The sequence below is a fragment of the Equus asinus genome, chromosome 3, assembly GCF_041296235.1.
Source record: "Equus asinus isolate D_3611 breed Donkey chromosome 3, EquAss-T2T_v2, whole genome shotgun sequence".
Lineage (NCBI taxonomy): Eukaryota > Metazoa > Chordata > Mammalia > Perissodactyla > Equidae > Equus > Equus asinus.
Genome location: NC_091792.1, coordinates 40,337,610 through 40,352,360, shown reverse-complemented (window position 1 = coordinate 40,352,360; position 14,751 = coordinate 40,337,610). Strand labels below are relative to the sequence as shown.

The following is a 14,751-nucleotide window of genomic DNA, read 5'->3' as shown; positions in this document are numbered from 1 at the left end:
TTCCCCCTTTTCCACTCTCCTTTCCTTCTAGAAACTTTTGTGTACCAGGCACTAGACTGAGAACAGAAAGTTGGAAATATGGAGTTTCTGCTCTCAAGTGCCTTACAGACCAGTGAGGGGGGGAGGTGGTGGTGGGGGAGGTGGGGGGGGGAGGTGGGGGGGGGAGTGGGAAGCCAGGAGGAGATCAACAATTTCAGTGCATCCTGAAATTGCTATGATAGACTGTAGGCGCCCAGGGTTGCCAGAACATAAAAGCAGGTTTTAAATCATGCTGGAAATCAAGGAAGACTTCCTAAAGGAGGCTGCATTTTGAGTTTTAAAGACTGAGCAGGCATCAAGTAGAATGAAGAGAAAGGCACGGGGAAGATCTGAACTTCTGTATGTCCGCCACAGGCAGGGGAGAGGAACAAAGGTGAGAGATGAGGTTATCCAGGGTGGCAGGCAGGCGGTTGGCAAAGGTCATATCTGCTAGGCTCAGGGATTTGGCCTTTGTCTGGAAGCTGCGGGGATCCTCTGAAGGATTTTAAGCAAAGGAGTGACTTGATTAGATTTGTGTTTGAGGAAGATAACTGTGAAGGGCATATGGAAGGAGGCCAGCCTAGGACAGAAGTGCAGGTGGGGCTGGGATGGATAGCAAAGACCCCAAAGATGTTAGAGAGGGAGAACCTTTAGTATTTGATCCCTGGTAACAAGGAGAGATGCGGAGCTGTAGGCTATCACCCAGGTTCTGACGTGAGCAACAGAGTAGATAGAGGGAGCCATTCTCCAAGAGAGGAAAATGGGGAAGGAGGGGAAAATGGGACCAGAGAAATGATGCATTGAGTTTAGACAAGTTGAGTTTGTGGTTTCTGCGGGATATCCAAATGCAAATATCCCAGCAGGCAAGACAGCCACAAGGATCTGTAAGGTATCTGGGGCATTATGGACTAGCAATACAAATTAGACAGCTGTCCTCTTATAAGTAGAAGGTAAATAATGGAGTAGAGAAAAATGCACTTAAGTTTGCCAGGGCTGCCAGAACAAAGTACCACAAGCTAAGTGGCTTAAACAGCAGAAATTTATTGTCTCACAGTTCCGGAGGCTGGATATCCAAGATTGAAATGTCGGCAGGGCCAGGCTTCCTTTGACAGCACTAGGGAGGATCTGTTCCAGGCCTCTCTCCTTGCTTCTGGTCGTTTCTTGGCTTTTGGCAGGATAACTCCAGTCTTCACATGGTGTTCTCCCTGTGTGTGTGTCCAAATTTCCCCTTTCCATAAGGACACCAGTCATACTGGATTGGATCATATTCCGGTATGATCTCGTTTTAACTAATTACATCTGCCCTTATTTCTAGCTCCTATTTGGAAATTACCCTATTTCCATAGGAAGTCACATTCTGAAGTAATGGCAGGATTTCAACAGATGAATTTAGGGGAGACACAATTCAACCCATAACATTCACAGAGTGTGAACCGAGTTATTAAGAGCAGGACTGGATATGGAGATGAAGAGAAACACCAGCTTTAAGTCGGCAAAGACAGCAGATATGGATGGAAACTGAGAGAAAAATGGTTAGAAAGGTACGAGAGGGGTGACCCACAAACAAGGGAGAGAAATGTATAAGAGAGATGTGATTCACTTTGCCAAATGCTTGAAAGGTCAGGCAAGATAAAGCTAGAAATTGCCCATTGCCTTTGGCGATGTGACAGTCATTGGACCAGATGGTCAGAACAATAGATGAACTTCAAAGGGCCCATTTAGCTCTAACATTTTATGACTTTAAAAGCATTGTCCAGGCAAACTCATTGCGAGAAACCAGGTGTGGTGGATATTTGTTTGAGTCTTGTCTTCCATGCCATAACCTGCTTTCTCAGCCTCCCTTGCAGTGAGGGCTTGAAACTGTGACCTAGGCTCTGGCAATCAGGTGGATAGACACCAGACTTCAGTTTGGGAGAAAGCAATATGAGAAAGCAGACTCCAGGGAAGCCATTTTCTGTGAGGTGGTAGGGCCTGGTGGAAAGACATGGAACCACAAGGCCAGCAGGGGCAAGGTCCTAGTAGATGTCCTTCAGAGCGTCTGTGGCGCCTGTGGCCAGACGAACATTACTAGGGCTCATTCTGGAACCATCTGGTGGTATCATTGAGGCATTGTTCTCAGCTGGGTAGCCTCTGAGACTAAATCTCTGTATTTCTTGGGGATTCTCTGAGCTACTTAATCTTCTTCTTCTTTTTGTTAATAACTGCATTATTGACATAGAATTCACATCCTAGAAAAGTCATCCATTTACAGTGTACACTTCAGTGGTTTTGTAGTATACTCACAAGGTTGTGCAACCATCACCACTATCTAATCCCAAAACATTCTCATCACCCCAAAAAGAAACCTCATAAACACTAGTGGTTATCCTCTCTCCTCCCAGCTTACGGCAACCACTAACCTACTTTCTGTCTCTATGGATTTGCCTATTCTGGACATTTCATATAAATCAAATCATAGAATATGTGGCCTTGTGTGTCTGGCTTCTTTCACTTAGCAAAATTTTTTTCAAGGTTTATCTATGTTGTACCATGTATCAGTATTTCCTTCCTCTTTATTGCCAAATAATATTCCATTGGATGGATATACTACATTTTGTGTATCTGTTCATCGGTTGATGGACATGTGGATTGCTTTCACTTTTTGGCTAGTACGAATAATGCTGCTATGAATATTTACGTACAAGTTTTTGTATGGACATATATTTTCATTTCTCTTGAGTGAGTATCTAGGAGTAGAATTGCTGGGTCATGTGGTAATTCTATGTTTAACATTTTGAGGAACTGCCAGACCATTTTCCAAAGCAGTGACATCATATTACACTACCGCTAACAATACATTAGAGTTCCAACTTCCTAGTGGGTGTGAAGTCGTGTTTCATTGTGGTTTTGATTTGCATTTCCCTAATGACTAATAACATTGAGTATTTTTCCATATGTTTATTGACCATTTGTGTATCTTTGAAGAAATGTCTATTAAAATTCTTTCCCATTTTAAAAAATTATTTTAAATTGTGGTTAAATATATATAACATAAAATTTACCATTTTAACCATTTTTAAGTGTACATTTCAGTGGCATTAAATACATTCTCATTGTTGTGCAACCATCTTTTTTTAATTGCCTTTTTTAATTTATCTTTTTTTTTTTAAAGATTGGCACCTGAGCTAACAACTGTTGCCAAGATGCCAATCTTCTTCTTTCTTTTTTTTTGCCTCCCCAAATCCCCCCAGTACATATTGTATATTTTAAATACTAAAATATTGTATATTTTAGTTGTGGGTCCTTCTAGTTGCGGCATGTGGGACGCGACCTCAACATGGCCTAATGAGTGGTGCCATGTCTGTGCCCGGGATCCAAACCAGCGAATCCCTGGGCTGACGAAGCGGAGCATGCGAACTTAACCACTCAGCCACAGGGCCGGCCCCTAACTTATCTTTCATTGTTGAATTTTTCATTCTGAATACAAGTCCCTATCAGATATGTGATTAGAGAATATTTTCTCTCGTCCTGTAGGTTGTCCTTTCACTTTCTTGATAGTATCTTAATATTCTTTCATAAATTCCTTTTATGCTCAACCTAGAGTAGTTTCTGTTGTCAGTAGCTGAGAACACTGACAAATACACTGGGTTCTGTTAAATACCATCCTTTTATATACATTTTTTTTCTAGAACGACCTGTCTCATATCACATCTTCTATCCAATATTATCTTAGAACTTCAATTTTCTTTTTCTAAAATTTTTCCTATTCTATCTGAATCCCACCCACACCTTACATTTCCTGAGCAGAGCCCCAAAGTATCAATGACCACCACTAACACAACTAAGAGCATAGCTAGGGCAGCCCTCCCATTTATTTCCCACCTTTATCCAATCCCAACCCAGAACTCTGGCAGTCATGTGCAGTGCCTGCCCTCTCTCCAGACTCCTCCCACTCCACTCCTCCCTTTCCTCTGTCATATTGTCATAGCCACTGGGATCTTACGAATGAGATCAATGCCCTTTTTTATCTTGCATTCATTCTCAGTGCCCAGGACAAGGCTTTGCAAAAGCTTGGAGCACAATAAATGCATGTTAAGTTGAGTTGAATCTTGTGCCCTATTTCCTTAATTTTATTTTTTTATCCTAAAATAATATTTATACAGTCCTTGATTTTAAACTTTTTTCTTGATGGCCACATTTGGGTGATTGAGCTTGAAATTGGGTTGCAGGGCAAATCTCTGGTGTTCAACTTGTGACTGGAAGAGTGGAATTCTTTGGGGAATTAACTGGAGGAGTTTGTGAAAGCTTCACAGATAAAGTTATCAGGACCCAAAGAGGAGCTAAAGGGCATTATTTGGGGCATCACGAGTCTAGAGTGAATGCATTTCCTACCAGATTTTCCTGGTGGATTGGGTTTCATGCCCGCCACTACTCAATGCTTTGGGTCTCCTTAATCTTTCTAAGCTGTCTCTTCTCCCCCCGCTTTGCTCTTGTACCTGTACAGAAATCTTAACCTCTTCAGATTAAGGGCTAACTGAAAGGCACCTGTTTGAAATAGCTGGACAGAGCCTGTGTTTATCCAGTCATAAATCCAACCAATGTTTACTGAGCACACACTTCATGCAAGGTGCTGCCCTGGGCACAGAGAGGACCAAGATTCGTTTCCTTTAACAAGGAGTTGGATGATTAACACGGGAGTCAAGAGAAATACAATTAACTATAATCCAAAGTGGAATGGACCGCCAATAAAAGAGGAATTAAAAACTGTTCTGAGGAGTCAAGGGGAGAAGAAATCACCCACTTTTCAAGTAGTGGGAAAGGCCTTGTGGAGAAGGCCAAGAAGGAGAGCTGGGCTTTTGCTTAGAAAGTTGGGACCTCTAAGCCATAATCCCTGCTCTCCAGTAGCCAGCTCCCAAGCTAGTTGGGATGACAGTCATGTATACAAGTGGTTGCAATTCAAGACTATATATGATAAGATCAATCTGAAAGAATCACAGAAAAGTGAAAGATCACATTTTATTAGAGTAACCACGAAAGACTTTATAGAAGGGTGGGCTTAGGCCCTAAAAGATGGAGAGGACTTATTAAAATGCATGTTTTAAATAAAAAGCAATTAAAAGCCCTAGAAAATTTGTAAAACCCAGCAAAGTATAAAAAATAAAATAGGGGCTGGCCCAGTGGTATAGTGGTTGAGTTCGCACACTCTACTTTGGTGGCCTGGAGTTTTCAGGTTCGGATCCTGAGTGCGGACCTACGCACCACTCATCAAGCCATGCTGTGGTGCATCCCATATACAAAATAGAGGAAGATGGGCACTGGTGTTAGCTCAGGGCTAATCTTCCTCACCAAAAGAAAAAAAAAACAAACAAAATAGAAACCATCTATGGACCCACTATCTGCAGATAAATACACTGCCAGACAGATAATATGCTTAATAATCATTCGTGATGTGGATAAATGAATAAATGACATTACTATTTACTGTCTCTCTTTTTTCCTTGTGTATATTTTTACTATATACGTAATTTTGGAACCTGCGTTTTTAAAACATAAAATGTGCATTTTACATCAGTAAAATTATTTGAAAATACATATTTAAACAGCTGAAGAATATTGCAATAATTGATATTTATGCAACCAACTTCCACAGTGTTCACATTTAGATTGTTTCTAAATTTCCAATTCTTATAAATAAAACTTCAATGAAATTGCTAAACACAAATCTTTGACCAGAGCTCTATATCCTCAGCATAGATTCCTGTAAGGGGAATTATCAAGTCAAGATGTAGTAAGATTTCTAGAGCTCTCAAAAAAGTGAAATACTGCACAATTACTTTCTAGAAAGGTTGCACCAGTTTACATTCCCGTTAGCAATGCATGCGATTGAGGCACACCTCTACCAACAATGTTATTTTAAAAAATTTGTTCATCTGATAAGGAGAAAACAGTAACTCATTATTTTTAAATTTTGTATTTATTTGATCACTTGTGATATAGGACATTTTAAATATGAGCATTTCCATTAATATTTCCTTTACGTTGCCAGTTCGTGTTCTTTGTCCATTCTACTTTGGGGAACTTGAGGAGAATCTCCAGTTCTCTCAGTCAGTCTTGGTTGTCCCATGGCTGTCTTTGAGTGAGCATCCTGCCGTGGCGAGTGTGGTCTTAGTTTTTAGAGATACATTCTCATCGATTAATTTTTCTCTCTCTCCCTCCCTCCTTCTTCTTCTTTCTCTCTCTGTCTCTCTATCTCTCCCTCCCTCTTTTCTATCTCTTTTTCACAGCATAGCCCCTAACACAGCCAATTACTTCATCTGGGGCTCAGTCAAAGAAATTGGTCTGTTGCAACACTGGAGGGAAAATTGGTGGTATTGCAATTGTTGAAAGACAATATGTCCAAATTGTCAGAGGCCATTTAGTCACTGCGACTCTCTTATTAAGTGTTGATTTGAGAACCTAACCTCCTCCTATGCCTTAAGGTTAAACTCCACAGTGTTGTCCTATGGACTCCTTAAGTTTCAACTAAACTGCACTTTCCTACCTTCGTGGTGTCTGCTCCTGCTGAGCCCAGTGTGGCCTCTTCTACATCTTCTGCAGTCCAATTCCTGCCTGTCCCTGATTACAAAGCTCAATGGTGGCCCTTTGATGAGGATAATCTCTTCCTCTGAATCCCATAGCACATCATATTTCACTTACAGTACTTCCAATCCCCCAGGTATCTGGTTATTTGTGCATGCAACCCATCTCCTTCATTACTTTATAACTCTTTGAGGAGTCTACTTGAGTAGGGTCTATGCCTTCTTTATGTCTGGATTCCTATAATGCAGTAGCAGAAACCCAAAAACATTTTACAAAGAAATGAAATGTCATTTAACAGAAACACTGGAAAAAAAATTGCTATTTTGAAAGGGAAAGCAAAGCTTAATTTTAAACGTCTTGATTGTGGTAACGTTATGAACTAGATTGTGTCCTCCACTCTGATTCACGTTAAAGCCCTAACCCGGATATTAGGAGTATTTGGAGATAGGGCCTCTCGGGATGTAATTAAAGGTTAAATGAGGTCAGATGGATGGGGCCCTAATCCAGTAATATCAGTGTCCATATAAGAAGAGGAAGGGACACCAGAGCTCTCTCTCTGCTTGTGTGCACCGTGAAAAGCCCACGTGGGGACACAGCAAGAAGCCTGCTATCTGCAAAGTAGGAAGAGAGTCCTCATGAGAACCTAACCATGTGTCGGCACCTTGATCTTGGACTTTCAGCCTTCAGAACCATGAGAAAATAAATGTCTGTGGTTTAAACCGCCCAGTCTTTGGCATTTTGTTATGGCAGCCTGAGCAGACTAATACTGTGGTAATGGCAAGATATTAGGAAGAAAGTCAGTCTAAACAAATGAATATTAATAACTCAATCAAAGAACTCACAGAATCTCATGGTGAGACCGTTTGGGAAGAAACACTAACGGGAGAATTGGGACACACACCACCTTTTGTCTCATCCTAAGAGGCACAAGATGCCCTTTTTTTCTTGCAGCCACTTAAGAGGAATGAAAACTGATAAAATTTACAACTGGAGTACCCGGACTAAGAAACTGAATGGGGCTAAACAATTAATTCTAGGTCAAATATAAAGTAGGCAGAGGAAAATAAGCACTAAGATTGAAAAACAATTGGGAAGCTGACAAGGAAATTGCTACTGGCTTCCATTAGAGTAAGAGCATACTTTCTTGAAATGATGATATATTGATCTTCTTGGACTGATCCATTAGCCATAGGAACACGTTTCTGAGTCTCTAGGGACATTACTCAATAGAGGCATCAGGCCATGTTACAGAACCACACACTACCTCAGAATCAAATATTCAGGAAGAACACACAAGAAAGCCAAGAAAGAAACAGAACAACTTTCTCTCTGGGGTCTTAATCACTGTTCTCAAGTCCTGGCCAAAAGCTCATTCATCATAACTCTGCATATTTTAAATATGTGTCATGCTTTTGAAGTTTTAAACAAAAAAATCTATCTTGGACAAAAGAAAAACAATAAAAACAAGCAAAGGAGTTTTTTAGAACTGTATCTCTTAGGACTATTGTGCTTTTGTGTCTATTCAATTCTTGCATTAGAGATTTTAAAAAAAGACATGAAAGTGTTTCTTTCAAAATCTCCTTTTATCCAACATATGGAGAAAACATGATGACAACTGAGTCATTTTCTTATTCTCTGCAATAGATTTCAATGTATTCTATTCCTAACTTTCAAACGCTTATATTCGATAGTTTTAAAAACAATAAACTTTTAATAACTACAAATTACAAACAGAAAGTACACAAATCTCAAGGCAACAGCTTAGTGAATTATCACAAAGGAACCACTACAGGGTAAACACTGTCTGGATGAAGAAATACATTACCAGCACCCCGGGTGCCCCCTCCCAGATGTAATTTGAGTTGGAATATGTTTTTTCATAAAAAATAATATTATAAATGCTAGTAGGTGCCCACATCTGGCAACAAAAGCCAAAAAGTTTTATGGACACGTTGTCCAGGGGCTAGAGGGACACCCCATTTACCAGGGACTTATCTAATTTTCAGTTTCCTTAATCAATTGCACAGCACTCACGAGAATACAAATTAGTGTAACTGTCCAGCATTACTGGAAAGTAATTTTGTGATATGCATACAGATCCTTAAAAACATTTATATCTCATGCCCTAGTAATTTCAGTTTTAAAATCTTTCCCAAAGCAATATCAGAGATGTGGTCACGGGTAGATGTCCAGACAGGCTTGTAAGAGCAGCTGCTCTGGAATACCTCTGCCACTTCCTAACTGTGCAATCTGGGACAAAATATTTAACCAGCTGCTCTGTACCTCTGTTCCTTCATCTGTTAAATGGTAATAATAGTAAAGTTGTTACAAAGATTAAATTAGTTATGATGCATAAACAACTTGAAACAGTGCCTGTCACATAGTTAGCAATTCAACAAATGTTAAGTATTATTAGCTACTATCACAAAAACATTCATCACTGCATTATTCATAATAGGAGAAAATTTTGAAGCAAGATGACTGTCTAGAAACGGAGGGCTGAATACATACACTCCTGTGCATCCATACAAAAGAATATAAGGCACCCTGGGGGTATTGTACAGTGGTTAAGAACACACGCTCTGAGCCTGAGTGCCAGCCTGCCCCTGACCAGCTGTGAGACTCTCTCAGCCTCAGTTTCCTCATCTGAAAGTAGAGAATAATAATACCTTTCTCACAGAGTTAACTGGCTCGTATACATAAAGCTCTTAGAACAGTGCTCAGCATACAGTTGGGGCTTAATCAATGTTAGTCTCTCCATTTTAAGTTTAAGTGCTGTGCCTGATTGCCTGGTGATGTGTCACACACACAAAGCTTCCCAGTCAACAGCTGAGAAACTACGTGCCCTGGGAGGGAAAGGCGAGGGCCACAAAACCTAAATTCCCCTTGGAATTAATAGAAGGAATTATAGATACAAGCCTCGGCCTGGAAGCTACGTGCACGATCACCGTGTGAAGGAACTGGAAAGAGTTGTTCCACTGGCAGCACCAGAACGGGTTGCTTTGATTATAAGGAAAAAAGAAAGGCCCCCAAACAGAAACTCCCGCCACAGCAACAAACAAGTCTTGGCAAGAGAAAGGAGCTGGAACAGTTTTCCTAACCTCCAGTCCCCGGCTACCTCTTTTCTTCTCGGTGCCCCACTCCGCCTGCTCACTTTGGGCTTTTCGGAGACTACAGGACAGGGAATGGAGAAGACAGATTTACATCCACTCAGGGGAGGAGAGGTGCAATAGCAGCTTCCACTGAGAGAATCGGGAGCTGCTCTGATGTGACCCCCACCCACTCCTGGAGCTCTTGGTGGGGATGTAGACACAAGCTAGATGTGGTTTCTGGTGTCCATTCTAAAGCAGCAGATTGACAGCCAGCCTTGGAAACTCCGATGGTATTAAGACGTTTCACTGACCCAGTAACCCCAATTCCTGGAAAGGACAAGGAATAGCCATTCCTCCACGGAGCCCTATTCCACCCTGACCTCAGGGCCCTTCCTTATCAGCAGTTCGCCTCCCCCAAGGACCCTTGTCCTCCAAAGCCACACCAGAAGCTTGAGACACTCTTGGGTCTGTGTGCAGATGGCAGCTGTGGTGGGCATGGAGGCCAGCATTCCCTGAATACCCCGGGAAAGCAACGAGGAAGCCTGGGCAGCTGCCATCGGGCCCTCCCAGCCCTCCAGTGACGGCTCAGACAATGGCGCCCTGCGTTCACTGCACGTGTTGAGTGTGGGAAGAGAGCTGCTTTTTTCAGGCCTTGCCACTATCTTTCCTTGTCACATGTCCAACGAGGCTTTTGGGGCTTGTAGGGTCACCACCACCTTATAGGGGTCTTTCCATTTTCTTTTCGTAATGGACCGGCATTAACTAATATTTATGCTGAGCCCTCAGTGTGCCCAGAACACAGAGTATCCAGAAGACATAGCAGGTATCCTTGCTGAGGATATATCTAAATGGGTCACATTTCTAAGAAATCACCGATTGCTGCTGTTTTCTTGTTAAAAATGCTCTTGAGATAATAGAACCATCCAGTGAGGAGCACAGGTCGAGAATCCTGGATCCTGAGGACCTTAGTTCTTGTCGCTTGGTCTCCAGTGGAATAACCCGTGGGTTGTGATATACCAAAGGGATTTGGCTCCCCTGGGTGTCCTGGAACTGAAGCGATTGCCCAGTTACCTGCGGAGCACTTGAAGCCATGGAAGGAGCCGGCCTCGTAGATTTCACAGGACTTTTGCAGCAGACACAGGCTCCTCAACACCATTTTGCTTAAGACTCTTGTATTTAAAATTAAATCACCCAATGCTGCAACTAGGAATATCTTGGGAAACTGTATAGATTTGAAACTATCCTAGAAAGCACACGAGTGCTCTTTATGGTACCTAGTTCTGAGGTCTGGTCAAAGCTTCAAAGTTCAATTTGAACTCTGTGTTTTTCCTTTCTGGGAAAGGTAGAAGTTGGAGGGAGGAAATATGCCCGGTGAGAACGCTGTCCTTGGAGGGTCCCTGGTGGGAATCTCAGTTAGGATATATTTAGCTCCTTAACACATCAAAGAACACACATTGGAGGCTGCCTGCCCTGATGGGGTTTGTCCTGAGGCTTTGAGGGTGCTACAGATTTAAATATCTTCCTCTTACACAGCCCTTAAGGATAGAGAGCATTTTCCAAGTTAGTTCCAGAGACTGGTGTCAAGAAGCATATCTGATGTTTGTAAAGTCAAAGGTTGGCCCTTTGTCTTCTTGTGGTTTCTAGAGTCAACCGTTTGAGGAATTTCACTGAAATTCTATTTGCGCAACAGCTGAAAATGTGAAGGGTGTCATTCTCTTAGTGTCAACTTGTCAGGTAGGGCACTAGCAGGCTGGGGCTGAGAGAGGGCAAACGCACCTGGTGGTTAAAGACCTACATACCAGGAACTGCTCCTCTTGAAAAGCTCAACAGGACTCCCACTGTGATAACGGATAGTGTTCCCAGCAGGTGTGGCCTGAGGTGAGATGATGCATATCTAAATGCCTCCTCAGGGCTTCCCGGGGGATGAAATCCCAGTCTACGTTTCTGATTCGCTTTCCATCCTTTTTGATGGGTCTCTTTAACATCCTGGATGAAACATAGCATGCTTATTAAGTGTGGGGGATGGTGTGAGTTTGCCTCATTTGAACATTTAAATATACAGAAAATATGGGGAATGCAAGGGATTATGACGCAAATCAAACTGGGGTTCCGTTGCTCTACTTCGGGAGGCCTCGGGAGAGCCAAGGTCACAGGCTCTCTGTTCCTTAGCCATCAGCATGGGCTAAACTTTCTAAACTTACACATGTCAGTCTGTGGTGTGCATATGCTTTTTAGTCCACACTCCGGGCCCCAGATTTGCTTCTAGCTCCAGCCCTTGACTTGCAGGTTCATGCTTCTGTAATTTATAGAACATTTAAATGTTTTCTGCTTGGTACCCTCTTCAGCACCATCTAGAAACCTCAATCAGAATGCATGAGGTGGTCCACCTGAGAGGGAAAGGGGATGACTCCATGCCAAATATATGGAGGGCCGCCTACATGTTCTATCTTTTCAATCCTCGTAACATCCCAGTAAGGTAGACATGATTATTCCCATTTTCAGGTGAGGAAAACAAGAACCAGAGACGTTCAATAACTTGCCCAAGGTCTTAGTCACTAGAAACCAGTAGACCTGGGATTCAAGTTCAGCTCTGTTTGAGCTAAGTCTTGGTACATCCATGGGATATTCTACCTTCATAAAATTATGATGAAAATTTTGAACAAACACAAAAGTAGATATAGTAGTACAAGGGATCCCTAAATAGCCATCACCGAAATCAAACAATTGTCAAGATCTTGCCACATTTGCTTCATCCTTATGGGACAATTTTCTTTGGTTTCATTTTCTCTCAGTTCCATCTCATCCAGGATCATTCATTCACTCACATGCTGGGTTTTAACCAGACTAAACAGCCAGCTGTTCCCTGAATACTGTCTCCTGCCTCTGGACCTTTGCACATGTGATCCCTTTGGCTCAGTGGTTTCCAATCCTGGTACACTGATGTCCACAAGACCCACCACTGACTAACCAAATCAGAAACTGCTAGCACTAGTCACCCTTCCCTCCGTGTCCGTTTGACGCACTCCTCCTCAGTCCTCAAGACTCCCTTCTAGTATCATCTCTCCCTCTACAGATGTCCCAAGTCTGGCTAATGGTGCTCCCTCCCACCCTCGCACAGCACCTTGTACAAATATGCATCCTAACTGCCCCACAGGAACTCACCAACAGACTGTGAATTCCTCTAGGGCCGGCATCACGGCTTTGAGCTCTATATCCCCAGGGACTTGCACATAGTAACTAGCGATCAGTAAATGTTCAAGTGAGAAAGGAAGAGGAAGAGGAAGAGAGCAGCAGGAGAGAAAGGGAATGAACGTCAAGTCACCTGAGTTCTTAACCCTACAGGTCTCCAGATGTGATTGGCCCCATAGCACCTCCTCTGCTGAGTGTTTGGCACAACCCAAGAGCTGCCTCTGTTGCATGGATACAGTGTGGGTCTTAAAATAGCCAGAAGGTTCGCAGAGAGAATAAGTAAGAAAATATGAGACTAACACCTGTGACCACACACAGAGCAGTGGACCCCAGGTGACTGAGAGCTGCTTTTTTTTCTTTCTGCCCCCATAAATTCCCTTTGGAAATTTTGCCTTGAGACAATAGTGTCTGTTTAATTCATATTCTAATCATCTTCAAACATCCAAAGGAGAGTCTAAGAAATGGGTACCTTCCTTTGTATAAAGTGTAAAGGAGGTGAGATTTGAATGTGTTACCTCCTGAGAAAATAAGAAGCATATTTTTTAAACCACACTCTCAAACTAGGAGATTCCAGAAGAGTATTTCAGGCCCATCTATTAATTCTTGGATGAACCTTCAACATGGATAAGCATGATCAACAATGAGCTCAAAGCAGATTTCAAACTTTGTTTTATTTATGCGTATGAGTCCCTGTGAGAGAGATCCTGGCAGACCTAGAGTCGTAGGTTAAGAGCTAGAACAGACCTTGAAGACGTTGCCTCATGGACAGATCCGAAACCATGGCCCAGAGGGGATGTAGTTATCTGGACCCACACGCTGGCCAGTGGTGGAGTCGAGACTAGAGCTTGCTGACGTCCAGCCCACTGTTCTTTCTGCTACACTGCATCCTCTCACCATTCCCTTTCTCTAAATGTCACAGGTAAACCAGAGAGGCGTTCAGCACACTTGGTCAGCATTTGGAACTACTGTTGAGTGCTGGTTGTAATCATAAGAAAAGAACTACTATTTACTGAGTATTTGCTGTGTGCTGAGCACTGTGCAAAGAACTTATAGTCATGGCCACATTTAATCCTCCGAATGGTCCAGTGAAATAGATATCGCCACCCCCATCATCTAGTTGAGGAAGCTGAGGCTTAGGGAGACTGGGGACCTTGCCAGTATTATACAAGTCAACGGTAAAGGTGAGGCTTGAAACAGGATTGTCTGAATGAAAGCTCTATCTTTTAACTCTCGAGTTCTGTGGTTTCTGCTCCTGTGTGTCGTCCCTCATGGGGCACTGACCATGTAGCACAGGCCTACCAGTGTGGCAGGGCGGGCCCCAATGCCTCCCCTCAGCTGGCCCTCCCTGGCATTCTGCTCACTGAGGCAAGGCTGTTATTCTTCGGCACTCTCACCTACTTAAAGGCAGTGGCTCTTGGCTTTCCTTCCCAGCTGTCATTTAGCTCCCTGCAGGAGGTCATATTCTGGTGGCAGTGACTAGAAGGATTCTTAAAAAGCTATGAATCTGAATGCCAACTATATTCCACAGGAATCCTCATTTCATAATACGAGGCTACGTACTGTATGCCTTCCCAACAATTCACATTTCAGGTTACTTACTAGTTGTGTGACTTTGTGCAAGTTACTTAACCTCTCTGTGCCTCAGATGACTTCTTTGTAAAATGAGGACAATAACTGTTCTTTAAAGGGGTTAGCGAGGACCCAGTGAGATAACACATGCAAAGGCCTGGCGCATGGTAAGTGCTCAATAAATGAGACCTATTATCACTATTAGTATTTGTCATTGTCATAGTAGTTCATCCATACCGGCTTGCTTCTTAGGCTTCAAAAGCCCATAAGAACAGTCCTCAGTATTTAAAAGCTCTAGAAGAATATTACTTTTTATTGTAAATCT

General features: G+C 42.6%; 1 protein-coding gene across 11 annotated transcripts in view; it reads right to left on the bottom strand.

Moving 5' to 3' along the window:
• The window catches only part of TRIM2 (tripartite motif containing 2), a 151,105-nt gene that overhangs the window by 93,849 nt on the left and 42,505 nt on the right, over window positions 1–14,751 (bottom strand). The gene's annotated exons all lie outside the window — the stretch shown is intronic.